This window comes from Phlebotomus papatasi, chromosome 2 (assembly GCF_024763615.1).
Source record: "Phlebotomus papatasi isolate M1 chromosome 2, Ppap_2.1, whole genome shotgun sequence".
In the NCBI taxonomy this organism is placed as follows: Eukaryota; Metazoa; Arthropoda; class Insecta; order Diptera; family Psychodidae; genus Phlebotomus; species Phlebotomus papatasi.
Genome location: NC_077223.1, coordinates 99,399,890 through 99,412,755, shown reverse-complemented (window position 1 = coordinate 99,412,755; position 12,866 = coordinate 99,399,890). Strand labels below are relative to the sequence as shown.

At 32.2% G+C, this 12,866-nt stretch overlaps 1 protein-coding gene across 1 annotated transcript in view; it reads left to right on the top strand.

The window, feature by feature from the left end:
* The first annotated feature begins 4,364 nt into the window (after positions 1-4,364).
* LOC129800383 (melanotransferrin) overlaps positions 4,365-12,866 on the top strand; it is a 49,291-nt gene continuing 40,789 nt past the window's right edge. The window contains exon 1 of the mRNA XM_055844724.1: positions 4,365-4,371. The gene's annotated coding sequence lies outside the window, so the exon portion shown is untranslated. The remainder of the gene's footprint in view (positions 4,372-12,866) is intronic.

The following is a 12,866-nucleotide window of genomic DNA, read 5'->3' as shown; positions in this document are numbered from 1 at the left end:
CGAAAAACCTGGTAATTCAATCTGGGTCATTTTAATAATATTCTCACAGGGCTGAACTAAAACTCTATGTCTGTCTTTTTTGTTTAAAAAATTACAAATATTTTATTACAGGTCACAAACACCTCATAAACATTCTTCTGCAATTTCAGCAATTTTCTCAACAACTCAATTTGAAATGCAATTAATGTTAAAATAATCGCGTGATTGTTTTTTGATTAATCGATTAATTGAGTGATTATGAAGGTTTTTTTCTTTCTTCATAGCAATTGATCTATTTTATCAATAGATCACGCATAACAAAATGCATAATTATAATTTACCTTTTAAGGATTTTATGCGCTGCATGAATAACTAGGGCTTTGTTTGAATGGCTAGTTTTAGCCCCCAGTATTAAAAATTCTAAATTTCTAAATTAAAAAAAAAAACTTTTAAAAAATGTACGAAATTTGCTTAAAAATGAAAAGGTATATGCGCTAACCTCCTGATCCTGACTTTTTATTAGCAAGAATTTATTTTTATTTTTTTTAGTCTAACTTCTGACGACTTATCAGCGTCAGGATTCAGTAAATTTATTTATTAAACAAAAGATTACTCCATAATCTTTTGTTATTTGATCCGTTTTTCAAGAACTTAAAAAATTTCTCAAGTTTTTTTGGTAGTAAATTTTCTTGAGCACTAATTCTTGAGCAGATCACTGCTTATTTGGACTCAAAGCGTCTTTTTTATTGTTTTCTGGGTAATCGTAGAAATATTGTGCAACTTCTCTTGGATTTTTCAAAGGTATTTGGTATCTCTCATTACATTCTCTGCTTCCAGCTTTTTGAAAAAATTAATTTCTCTTCATCGGCCATATCTCTACACTGGAGAGAAATCCGAAAAAGTTAAAATAACATTCCGGAAATGTTAATTTTACCCTACAGTATTGATCCAAAATCGGTGTAAATATTACCCTTTTTAGGTGTATTAGAGCTTAAAGTTACCCTTTTTCATGTTAATTTTACTCTTAAAAAGGTGTAAAATTAACATTAAAAAATGTTGATATATTTTTACACCTAAAAAGTGTTAAAGTTATGAGGAAATAATGTTAATCACACCCTCTTTTTTTCTCAGTGTAATTGAGTACTTTTTCCCCTGTTTATCATGTACTTTTCGTCAGTCGTACTCGGTTGTTCTTACGATCCGTATACATGTGGAAGACCAGCAACTATTTTCTGATTGTGACCCACCTAAACATGATTTTGGCTCGTATTGAGTCTTGGGCAATTAGCTTCTCTTTATACCCTAAAAATCACAGAGCCTTATAATATCTATATCTAAAAGATCATTATGTGAATCGATCGCATCTCTCAAATTCTACTGGCAAACCATTCCATTTGTTGAAAAGGCACGCAATCTCGGTATCATCTTCAACTCGTCCTTTTCGTGATCGAATTATAAAAATTATGAGACTTTTTGAACAAACATCTGCTCGCTTTGATACGTAAGCCCAAGAGTTTTTGTATTCTTGCACGGACAAGCGACAATCATAATCAGTGATTCCAACTCCACCAATTTCACCCAAATAGAGACAGGAAAAAAATCCTACCTCCACCCAGGCTTGACCTGGAGGCCTTTCGCTGTCTAGGCGAATGATCTACCAACTGATCTATGGGGACACTGGCTCTGATTGTCTTTACCACTAATTTCAACCAATTGCCATGTGCACTTCAACTCGTTTTAACTGACTCCGAGTCTAAGAAACGCCATGGAGAATTCATTTCACTGACCTAGAATATAAGTCGAACCACTCGATTTTTTACAAAAATCGTTTTATTCGCTTTTTGGATACTTCTTTATACCATAAATATTATACTTGAAAGATAATTATTTTCAAGTCATTGAGATTTTGAATCTTAAAAATCCTATACTCTACATGTAAAATCTCAGCTTCAAATCGCTCTCCTGTAAAATTTGCCTACTGCGTGTTATTCGTTTCTTATTCTGAGCGATCGATTTATTGTGAGTGTTTTTGAACAGACTTCTGCTCGCTTGGTACGTAAGCCAGAGTTTTTGTTATATAGAAAGTTTATTGTACCGTGCATAACTCCTCGTAGGTATCGCAAACTACGCCGATTAATACGCGTTTAATATGTTATAACTTCACTGGTAAACATATAAGATTGATCCAAATTTGATCCTTTTGAAAAGGATGGATCAAATTAACATGATGATAAATGATAACATTATGATAAATGTGCATTCAGAGTTTGAAGTTTGATCCATCCTTTGCAAAAGGATCAAATTGATCATTTTATCTTTACCAGTGTTGGAACTGGATTTTTCTTCGACGCTGAGAGCGAAATTTTTAGGAAGCTGTCTGTGACCTTTCACGGCTGTGTCAAAATATGTGTTTGGTCTTAGTCCCCGTGATCACATCTCTGAGCATTGGGACATCCTTAAAAATTGAGATCTTCCGTTAATCCTCCGTTTGAGAGTGATGTCATTCCTTTTCCGCTTGATCATTTCGTAGAGGCCCCTATACTTGGCTTCACTCTTGGTTCCTGGGGCCTCAGCATGAATTTTCCCAACAAAATTATTATTTCAAAGTCGAAACATTTACTTCAATTTATACTTATTCTTTTTTTGTATCAATTTGTTTTCGTTTAGAAGTGACTAAAATTTTTGACTTCGTACCTTTGTAACATTCACTTATAACATCACAATTAAGATTTTGTGCAATTGTATTTTTTCCGACTTTGCAATATAGGAATAAAGAAATTACCTTGAGTATTGTAATAATAGGGTACCCATTGAGTTAAGTGGTAGAGTACTCACTCTATGGTGCAAGTGTCTCGGGTTCAAATCTCTTTTAGGTCTCCAGGAATTTTTCTGATGTTCGGACTGGATCCAGTGAGTTTCACTATATTGATTCCAAGGTGCATGGGACTGACAACCTTATACTGTATAAAAAAAAATAATACGTGTATAAAATCCCCTTGTGGGAAGGCCTATTTCCTATAATAATCCTGCGTTAAAGGACTACTAATTAGGCCTACACACAAAAAAGAATTCTAGACGTGGATACTCTTTCTATGTTAGAAATTTAATGAGTACCTTAAGAGTATTAGAACCCAGGACACTAGAATCGTAGGGCCAGCGTTGTAACACTTATAATTCATTTGGGATAAAAAAAGAAATAGGATAAGTTCATTACCGTTGATCCACTGAGAGAAATCCGAAAAAGTTAAAATAACATTCCGGAAATGTTTATTTTACCCTGCATTATTGATCCGAAATCGGTGTAAATATTACCCATTTTAGGTGTATTAGGGGTTAAATTAATAATTTTTCATGTTAATTTTACCCTTAAAAAGGTGTAAAATTAACATTAAAAAATGTTGATATATTTTTACACCTAAAAAATGTTAAAGTTTCGAGGAAAAAAAGTTACTCGCACCCTCTTTTTTTCTCAGTGTCTAAATAAAATATCCTATAATGGTTCTGCAATTTAGTCAAGTTATTAACAATTATAATATAATAAACATTTTTTTTCAAAAATTTATTAAACATAAACACCCTCTATGTCCTCTATATAAACATGTCTGACGTCCTTAGGACGTCACAATCAAGTAAGTTTAATGACTTCCTCCTGAAAAAAATACTCAATTTTAAATTTAAAAAAAAATCATTAAAATTTAGTAAGTTTTCCGTACAGCCCTGTTCTTTGTCACTCATTTTCTGTGTTTGTCATCAGAACTTCTTAGGTCAAAGAGGACCCATTCAAAAGACTTTTTTTCCCTCATTCACTCAAGTCCGATATCTCAAAGTGAATCTTGGGAATCTGTCATCACATCAAATTATGAAGTAAATTCTCCATGATTCTTCATTCTCATTTTTATTTGTGATTAATTGTGGCAAAAGTGGTGGACAAAAAGAAAAATGATATGAGAAGTTGTGTATATGCAAAAGATGGGGAAATAAATTGTGAGAATCAGGTGGAGGAAAAAAAAGCCAGACGAATAAGGTGGAGGAAAAAGCTGGGTAAAAGATTCCTAATCTGCAAGATATATAAGAAATGTCTATTGATGAAAATTTTATTATGGGAAAAATATGTGTGTGTGTACATTGTGAATTAATTAAGTGCACCTTGACGATGGTTTTGCTATCTCAAAGACTATTCTTTGGTGTCTGGTAGGCAAGATTTTCTACCTTACCAGTTGCAGCATTTGCGAATGGCATCAAGTGGTTGCGTATTTTACCGTCTTATGAGACATGAGTGGGAATAAGAGATAAAGTGCAAGGAATGACCAAAAACATTTAACTGAAGAGAAAAGAGACTCTTTTATCCAACTCTTATAAGACTGAAATTATTATATTGGCAAACGAATGGAGAAGGAAGGTATTCAATCAAAACTGCGATAAAGAGCTCGATGTGAATTACAAAATTACAATATAATAGTGAAATTTTAATGCAATTTATGGGCAGGGAATTAACTGTCTTTGATTCTCTTGTGGAATTATTCTTAGTTTTTTTTTCGCCTTTATTCCCCTCAATTTAATCTCATTTATTCAGATATTTCACGATGGAAGGATGAAACTCTTGGAGTTCCAACCTTCATGGTTACCCTACCTTAACTTTTCATTTCAATTGAAGTCAAATGTGCGCGCCAATGCAATTTCAGCTGAGTTTAATTTTAAATTCACTGTATAATTTGATTGACAAGTTACAACGGACATTTTTTGCCACTGTCAATGTTGATTTGGTCAAATTGAGTGTGAGTTGTGTGTTGTGAGGCTGAAAATAAAGCATCTCCCTGACATACCATGAAAATTGAATTTTTCTGCAATTGTACAGCAATTAAAAATTTAAACTGTATCCTTTTTCCTTTTTTCGTGGTCCCCACATGCACTTCTGTAAGTTTTTATATGCTTCAAATCCAATTTTGAGAGGTAACTCTACTGAAGTAGATATGGTGGAAAATATCTCAAAAGGGTAGCAATAAAATTTCAATGGGAAAATGTAAAGGGAATATGAAGTAATTTTGATTTGATATTTTCCATGTAATGCATCATGTGAATATGATGCGTGAAATCGACTATTTTGGGATAGAAAATATTGACTATTCGATTGGATACGAGAGCTTTTTTGAAACCTTTTTTTCGAAGACTCAGATGAAATACTGTACATGAACAAATAAGCAATCAAAGCTCTAGCAATATGTGTTGCAGGGATCCAGCTTTCGATTCTCATTTTCAAACTTGTATCCCGAGAAAAAGTTGGCTTATGCCTTAGACACACTTACGAGTTAACCCTTTAAGGACGACTGGAACACCGGTGTCCCATAAAAAAAAAATATTTTTCCTGACTACCTAAAGTTATTTTTTTCTTATGTCTGTACATAATTGTAAAGTAAAAGGTTGAAGGAATCTAGAATATTTTTTGCAAGTCTCTAGCTATTTGCTATGTAGTAAATATTTAAGGTCAAAAATGGCGAATTTTTAAATTCCCAAATTAGTAATTGATTTTATTTATTTATTATAAATTTAATTTTTTTTAAGCATAACCCTTATGGCAATATAAACTACAATACTCATACGTAATATTTTTCATTAAAGCTAAAAATATTATTCATTGGTATTGCCAGAAAAATTACTTAATTTTTTGGACTATTTTTGTCCCTATCGTTCATAGAAGCACAAAATACATCGAATCAGATTCTATTGGACTTTCCAAGGTTAGATGTAAGACTTAGCCTCAATTCTAAGACCAAGAACAATATCCAGATCAAGAAAATTTCAAGATTTGGTAGTCTGAAATCAAAAAATCAAGATCAAGATGTCAAATCTATCAAAAGTCTTGGAATCTTGAAATCCAAGACACAAAAAGTGTGGATATTAAGATTTGCAATTCTTGAATCAATATTTCGAGATTTCAAGACGTCAAATATCTTGTTTTCTTGAAATAATTCCAAGAGCCTCTCGGATGTGCTTGGAATTTTCAAGATACTAACAATTTTAAGAGTTTTATATGGAAATGACTATATTGATGAGATTGATGATAAATATTTCTATAAGTGATGGTACAAAAATAGAATTACTATGAAAAAAACTATGCGTTTGGCTTTGTAATTCAATCGAAATAGTACATATTTCTAGATGTTCGTATCGAAGTACAACACTCTGAGAATACCTGAAAAAGAATCACATCTTGCATAAGAATTTCAAGGTTTATTACATGTCACAAGTTTGATTTGCACGTTTGTACTTTCTGTATTCCCGTTCATGAGCTCTCATTTTATTCTTTAATACGTCTTATTATTAATTTTCATAATTTATATGACGAAATTTCAACAAATTCAACTGATTCTGACTGATTTATTTGTCAGAAGTGACGTTTCGTTAAGTGTGACAGGCGTGGAAAATCTTAAAATCTTGGTTCTTAGCTAAAATATTTCAAGGTCCAAAAATACTTCGCGTCAGAATACGAAATCTTGATTTTGGAAATATTTGACAGCTTGAAATTTTGATCTTTATCTTGGTCTCAGAATTGAGGCCATTGATTATGTTTCTCAGTTTAATTTTTATTGTTGATTTTCAGTCCGTAAAAAGTGTCTCGTCGTTAAAGGGTTAAGGCGAGAGACGGATACCCCTATTTGGCAGATACCCCTACCCCTAACTCTATATTTTCTAAAGTCCATTTTACATTTTAACTCTCGCAAATGAAAAAAAATTAAATTATCATATTTTTGTATCATAAATTTGTTTTTGTAGGCAATTTATTCCCCTAAAAAACTTTGTCAAAGACCGTTTCTCTCTGTTTTAACAATAAATGTACAGTTAAATTAACCAATATTGATATTTTATATATGGAAATATTACAAAAAAAATAGAGCTCAAAATTCAATACTATTTGTTTACCATATTTTTTTCTCGAAAGGTTCATAAAGCCTATCTGTGATAAAAATTTGAAGCCAGAGTCTCTTTTATTTTGAAAAATAATGAATTTAGAATTGTTCTCCAGTCTCCTCTAGTTTGTTTACTTTGGACACGGGAAAAAATTAGACATGATTTTGAACGATACAATAAAGTTTTTGAGACGAAATATTTTTGCTTATTAGGAGTGTGAACCGGACATGATGTCTTTATGTTTAATTTTCTTTTTCTAATAACAAGTCTATCTTGTTTATTATGTCTGTGACTTTTTTGTATGTTTTTAAATTTTGGTCAAAAAAAAATTTGAATGCTTTTGCGAAAAAATTGAAATGACATTTTATCGGAAAAACTTTTGTTTATTTTAAATTTGTTTTTTCGAAAGGAACACTCTTTGGTTATATTTAACAGAAAATTTACAAGATTTCAAAGCAACCGATATCTTCAATAAATATATCTTTGCTTAAGCGTTCCAATACATACTTTAATACGGTAAGTGTGCCAAATTTCGGCATAGTTGCATGCAAACGCCAAAGTCTCAAATTTGAAATATAATATTTTTAATACAAATTGAATATATTTGTAACTTTTTTATAAGGAGTTTTGCTTGGAACCTTGTAGACAGTTTATTGTCTTTATTTTCTCTAAAATCATTCTTAATACATTTTAAAATGAATAGCAATGTAGGCATAGCATTGGTGGCTTATTTCGGCCAACTTCATTCTCATAGTTCCGTGCCTTTCTGGAATTCTTCCAATGACTTTTTCAGATCATCTTGTTCGTCGAAGCGATATTTTTTGTTATTTTTGCATTGTTTAATCTCTAAAGTATGCAAAACCTAAAAATTCATGGAAATTCAAGGAATAAGAAATGTGGCCGAAATTACAAGCTGGCCGGAATTTGGTACACTTACCCTAATTGCTAAAACATTTTTGCGAATTAAATTTAAAAAAAACTTTTGCCCATCTTTTTACTCCTTACAGCCAAATATTGGCTTTTTCCTCACCCTCTTTGTGTTTTTTCAATCCAGCGTTTCTTTTTATTTTTAATAAAATCACATGTTTTCGTGAGTATTTCTCCTTGAAATTGCGAAAGTGAAAAGCATGGCGAATATAATGCTGAAGAGCCAATTTAAAATCAGTGTTCACCCCTTTTATTCTGAAAAAAATAAAAGATCGAGAGGGTGGCATCATTGGCTGTTGAACTGCTGAAGAAGTCACCATGTGAATGATATTACCGTCATATTTTACAATTTTACACAATATTACATTTTTTCCTGGAGCAGGGGTTTCTCGCTCTTTTTTGGCGCAATTTTGTTCGTTTTTTTCCTTGTTCTCGGGGAAACAGAAGTTTCTACATTCTGTGGAATAAATTTTCCTGGCACATTCGCGAAAAGTGCCAGTGGTTTGATCATTTTATTGTATTTTTGGTACGGTTTAAATTTTTCTATTTGGTTGGAATGGGCGAAGTGAAAAGGGATGTTGCAGAACAACCCTTTGAGTATTAAAACCAATTTTCAATGCTCTGTTTTTTTTTTTGTAAATTCAAACCCTTCTGGTGAAAAAAAAAACTAAGTGAAGGGTGAGCTGGGATCAAAAACTAAGTGACGATAGTTGATAAACAAAAAAAAATGTTTCAAATTAATACAGTGCCTCGTGTTGAACTAATATGTGCATGGTATATTTTGTGAAAGTGTGCATAAATTCATGAATATCGTGTATTTCATGTTGCGAGCATCGGTTCCACTTGGGGGACACTCCAGAGAGAGCACAAGCAATAATTCCACAACATATATCCAACTCTCTGGGTCATTATAATTTCACACACGGGACAAGACTCTTAATTGATAACCGATGTCGTTTCCTCGTGTTTGGAGAATTTCAAATGATCATTGTTCAATTTCAATTGTATCCATCTATGTATATATTTTGTACAATAATGCAATTCTGCACTCAAAATAGAATATTTCTCAGTTTCGGTGGATCCCCTAGTACCCCTCTTTGAGGATAAATATAAATTGGGCAAAACATGAACTCACCAAATGCCAAAAGGGTTACAATTTCAAATATATATATATATATGTATAAATTCCTCATGACACATATCCAACTAGTTGGACTACAATTTCCACCTATTTTGTACGACAATCTCATGGTGATTGTTTGATATTTCCTTCTGGCTGCAATTTGTTCAGCGATTTGTAAAGTCATTTTGCATGATTTCTCTGTGGCCAACTCTCAAGACTATGTCGCTACAAATGTTTTCACATCATCAACATTATTTTCTGTTTATTCACTATACATTTGCAAACATTTATCAGTTTGCAAAAAAAAAGTGTGGATTTTGTTTTGTTTTTATAAATATCACTGAGAGTTTTCATACCTAATTTACATGATTTTTTTATTTGTTTTCAATGCGTTTGATGAGGTTTGAAAAAGAAATATGTGGAACTGTTTCTCCATTTGTTCACTCAAGCTATTTTATGCTAATGCATTTAACATAAGATTGGAAATGAATTAATTCAAATAAAAATGTGTTAGTAATAAATAAAGATTTCAAAACAAACATTAACAAGACTTACAAACTTACCGATAGATGTAATTTTGCAAGTTTATTATTGGTCATTAAATTGGTATTTTGATCATAAAATAAGCATTTTGGTTCTTAAATAAAATCAAAATTAAAGGAATCAGTAGGGGAAGGCACCTTTTAAGTCGGGTACCTTTAAAATTGAGCTTTTTCTCCTATTTTTAAAAGGAATTGAACTTTACCATGTCATAATTAGATCGATAAAGCAATTATGCAGCTGAAATACAGTTCAATAAACCTCAATTCATTTTAAGAATAAGAGAAAAAAGCTTAATTTCAAAGATATCCCAATTTAAAAGTACCCTAAATCAAAGGTTCCCCAATTCAAAGGTACCGTACTGCCCCCTACAATATTCTATTTTAGTCAGTAAAAAAAGCTAAATTGATCAGAAGTAACATTCTTCCTAATCTGAAATGCCAAGATGTGACATAGTAAATCTTCCTTTACAATTCGACCACTCAGAATAGGAAACGAATAACTCGCAGTAGGCAAATTTTACAGGAGAGCGATTTGAAGCTGAGATTTTACATGTAGGGGAATGTAGGCATGGTTCGCACAGAGTGAACCTTCAAACGATGTGAATTTTCGCTTTGTTTGTAAGGATCTAACTTACAATTTCTCACCTCGTCTCATGAACTTAATAATATTATCTATCTTATGGCTAAGAAATGACGAACTAGCTCTTTGCAAACAAAGAGAAAATTTGCGCTGTTTGAAGGTTCACTCTGTGTGAACCATGCCAACATTCCCCTAGAGTATAAGAATTTTAAGATTTAAATTCTCTATAACTTTAAAAATAATTATTTTTCAAGTATAATGTTCACAGGGAAGAGGTAAAGGGTAATTATCCAAAAAGCGAATAAAACGATTTTTGTAAAAAATCGAGTTGTTCGACTTTTATTCTGAGTGATCGAATTAATGTTTCATTTATGTCAAACACGAAAAATTTACATTTTCCTTCCAACTTAACAAATTTGTCAAAATGTTGCAACAATAAAAGAGGAATGGGCAAATCCGATCAGAGTTTTATCACGAATGAGATCTTTAGCAATGGGCGAGCACTATTATAAGTAAGAACTTTTTTTCTAAAACCTTAAAGGAAAAGTTTGAAAGCACAAAAAGCAGTTCCTAAAAGAAAAAGGATTTCTTCTATTAAATGATTGCATTCATACTCTTTTAATTTTAATTTTTGTGAATCCAAGGAAAATATTTCAACATAAAGCATATAAGAAAAAAACTTCATTTAAGGAGGTTGGAAGAAAATAGGGTAAATGTGCCAAATTTCGGCATAGTTGCATATAAGCACCCAAGTCCTAAGTTTGAAATGCAATAATTTTAATTCATATTGATATTTTTTGTTACTTCCTTTTCGGGAGGGTTGTGTGGAACCTTGAAAACTAGTTTATCATCTTTGTTTTCTTTAAATTACTTCCTAAAATATTGAAAAATTAATAAAGATATGGACATTGCTTTGGGTAGTATTTCGGCCACTTTGAGTGAAATTCCGGCCACCTTTTTTCTGGCCACCTTTTGTAACACAACGGATAGAAAATTTCAAAACGTCAAACGGAACGAGTTTCATATTTAGTTTAATACGTTTATATGACCAACAAGCCCTGAGATCTTCCGCGTAATTTGTCCTGAAGACCTGAAGAGTAGCATCTCCAATTTACGCGTAGATTCCCGTAGCAATTTGCCCTTCTGAATTCTTCCAAGGCCTTTTCCACATCATCTTTTTCATAGAAGCGATGGTTTTTTTCTCTGGACATTGTAGAACTCAGAAATTGAAAGAAAGAACATAAAATGAATAAGAAATTTAGGAAAGCAAAAGATGTTGCCGGAATAGGCAACACTACCTCACCGGAGAGGCGCTCACAAAGTATATACTTTTTTACGCGAAATACAGGATCCAGCTGCGAAATTTTACCCGAAATTTAAATATTGATTCATTATTAACATTAACAGAAACAATCTTTAATGAAAACTAATCAATTTTCATGAAAAACACCGAAGGAAAACCTTTTGCACTTTCCACACTGAGTTTTTACAACGAAATTTAAATACCTAAAATTTAACGGTTTTTGTGTTATACATCCTAAAATGAATAAATATTTAAAACCAAAATGAAGTCATTAACTATTCGAAGATTATATACATAATTTTAATTAATTTATTTGCATGGCCGAATTTACACTCAAAGTGGTCGAAATTAGAAGGTGGTCGAAATTTGGCACACTTCCCCTAATCTGTCATAGGAAAGCACCAAAAAGTTGGTTGAACTTGGCACCTAGGCCCTTTTTGACCAAACACGAACATTACGGTGAACATCTCTAAATAGATCCATATCTAAGTTTGACAACTCCCGGACCTCTTTGTGTCTCTCGTTGACAAAAACGGGACAAAAAATCACTCCAATTGTGAACAGATTAGTTGAAACTATCCAACCGAGTTTAATGATAAGTTATGCTTTTAGATAATATAAGATTTTATTTCAAAAGTTTTATGGGTTAAGGTTCAAATTTCCTGTTGTTTCCCAATAGATTTGCATCAACTTAGGCTTAAGCGAAAGGTGTGTAGTTGGACTATCAAGAAGTTCCTCAACTTATATGCATGATCGAAAATCTTTCCCTAAGTTTTGATCCCATGTCCAGTTTTAGCTTTCTCTTAGAACAGAGTTATTATAAAAAAAACGTCCTCATTTAATTGGGGCTACTAAAGGTAGTGTGGGGAGAAAAGCTTATGAACATTGATAAAGGAACTTAACTAAAATAGGTACTAACTCCATACCTAATTTTATCAAGATCACTTAATTCATTCTTGAGTAATTCGAGTAATTCTATATCAAAATAGAAATTTTTCAATAGGATAGAGACTTTCTTACAAAAAAAATTCTCACCATTTATCATTCTAAATCCCGATAATTTCTTAATCTTATGGCAGTAGGGGGAAGTGGGGCACCTTTGATACTGGGGTACCTTTAAAATTGGGATTTTTCTCCTATGTTTAAGTGGAACTGAGCGATATCGTTATGTAATTTAGTTTCTCAGTCTGTTTGTGCAGCTAAATTATATCACAATAATGCTCCATTTTATTTAAAAATAGATGAAAAATCCTAATTTCAAAGGTGCCCCAGTTTCAAAGTTGCCCCACTTCCCCCTATCTACAAAAATAGCTTGTTCTATATTTGGCAAAAGATAAACTAGCGCCTATATGTACAGAGGAGCCCAGGATTATGCACATTTTCGAGACCGAAAACACCGCGAACTGAACTTATGATTTATTCAATTGTTATGCTTAACGCACAATACCTTTTGTTTTGTAAACATATTTTTGAGATTTTAGTGAGAGTGAATAAAAGCTTGATCTA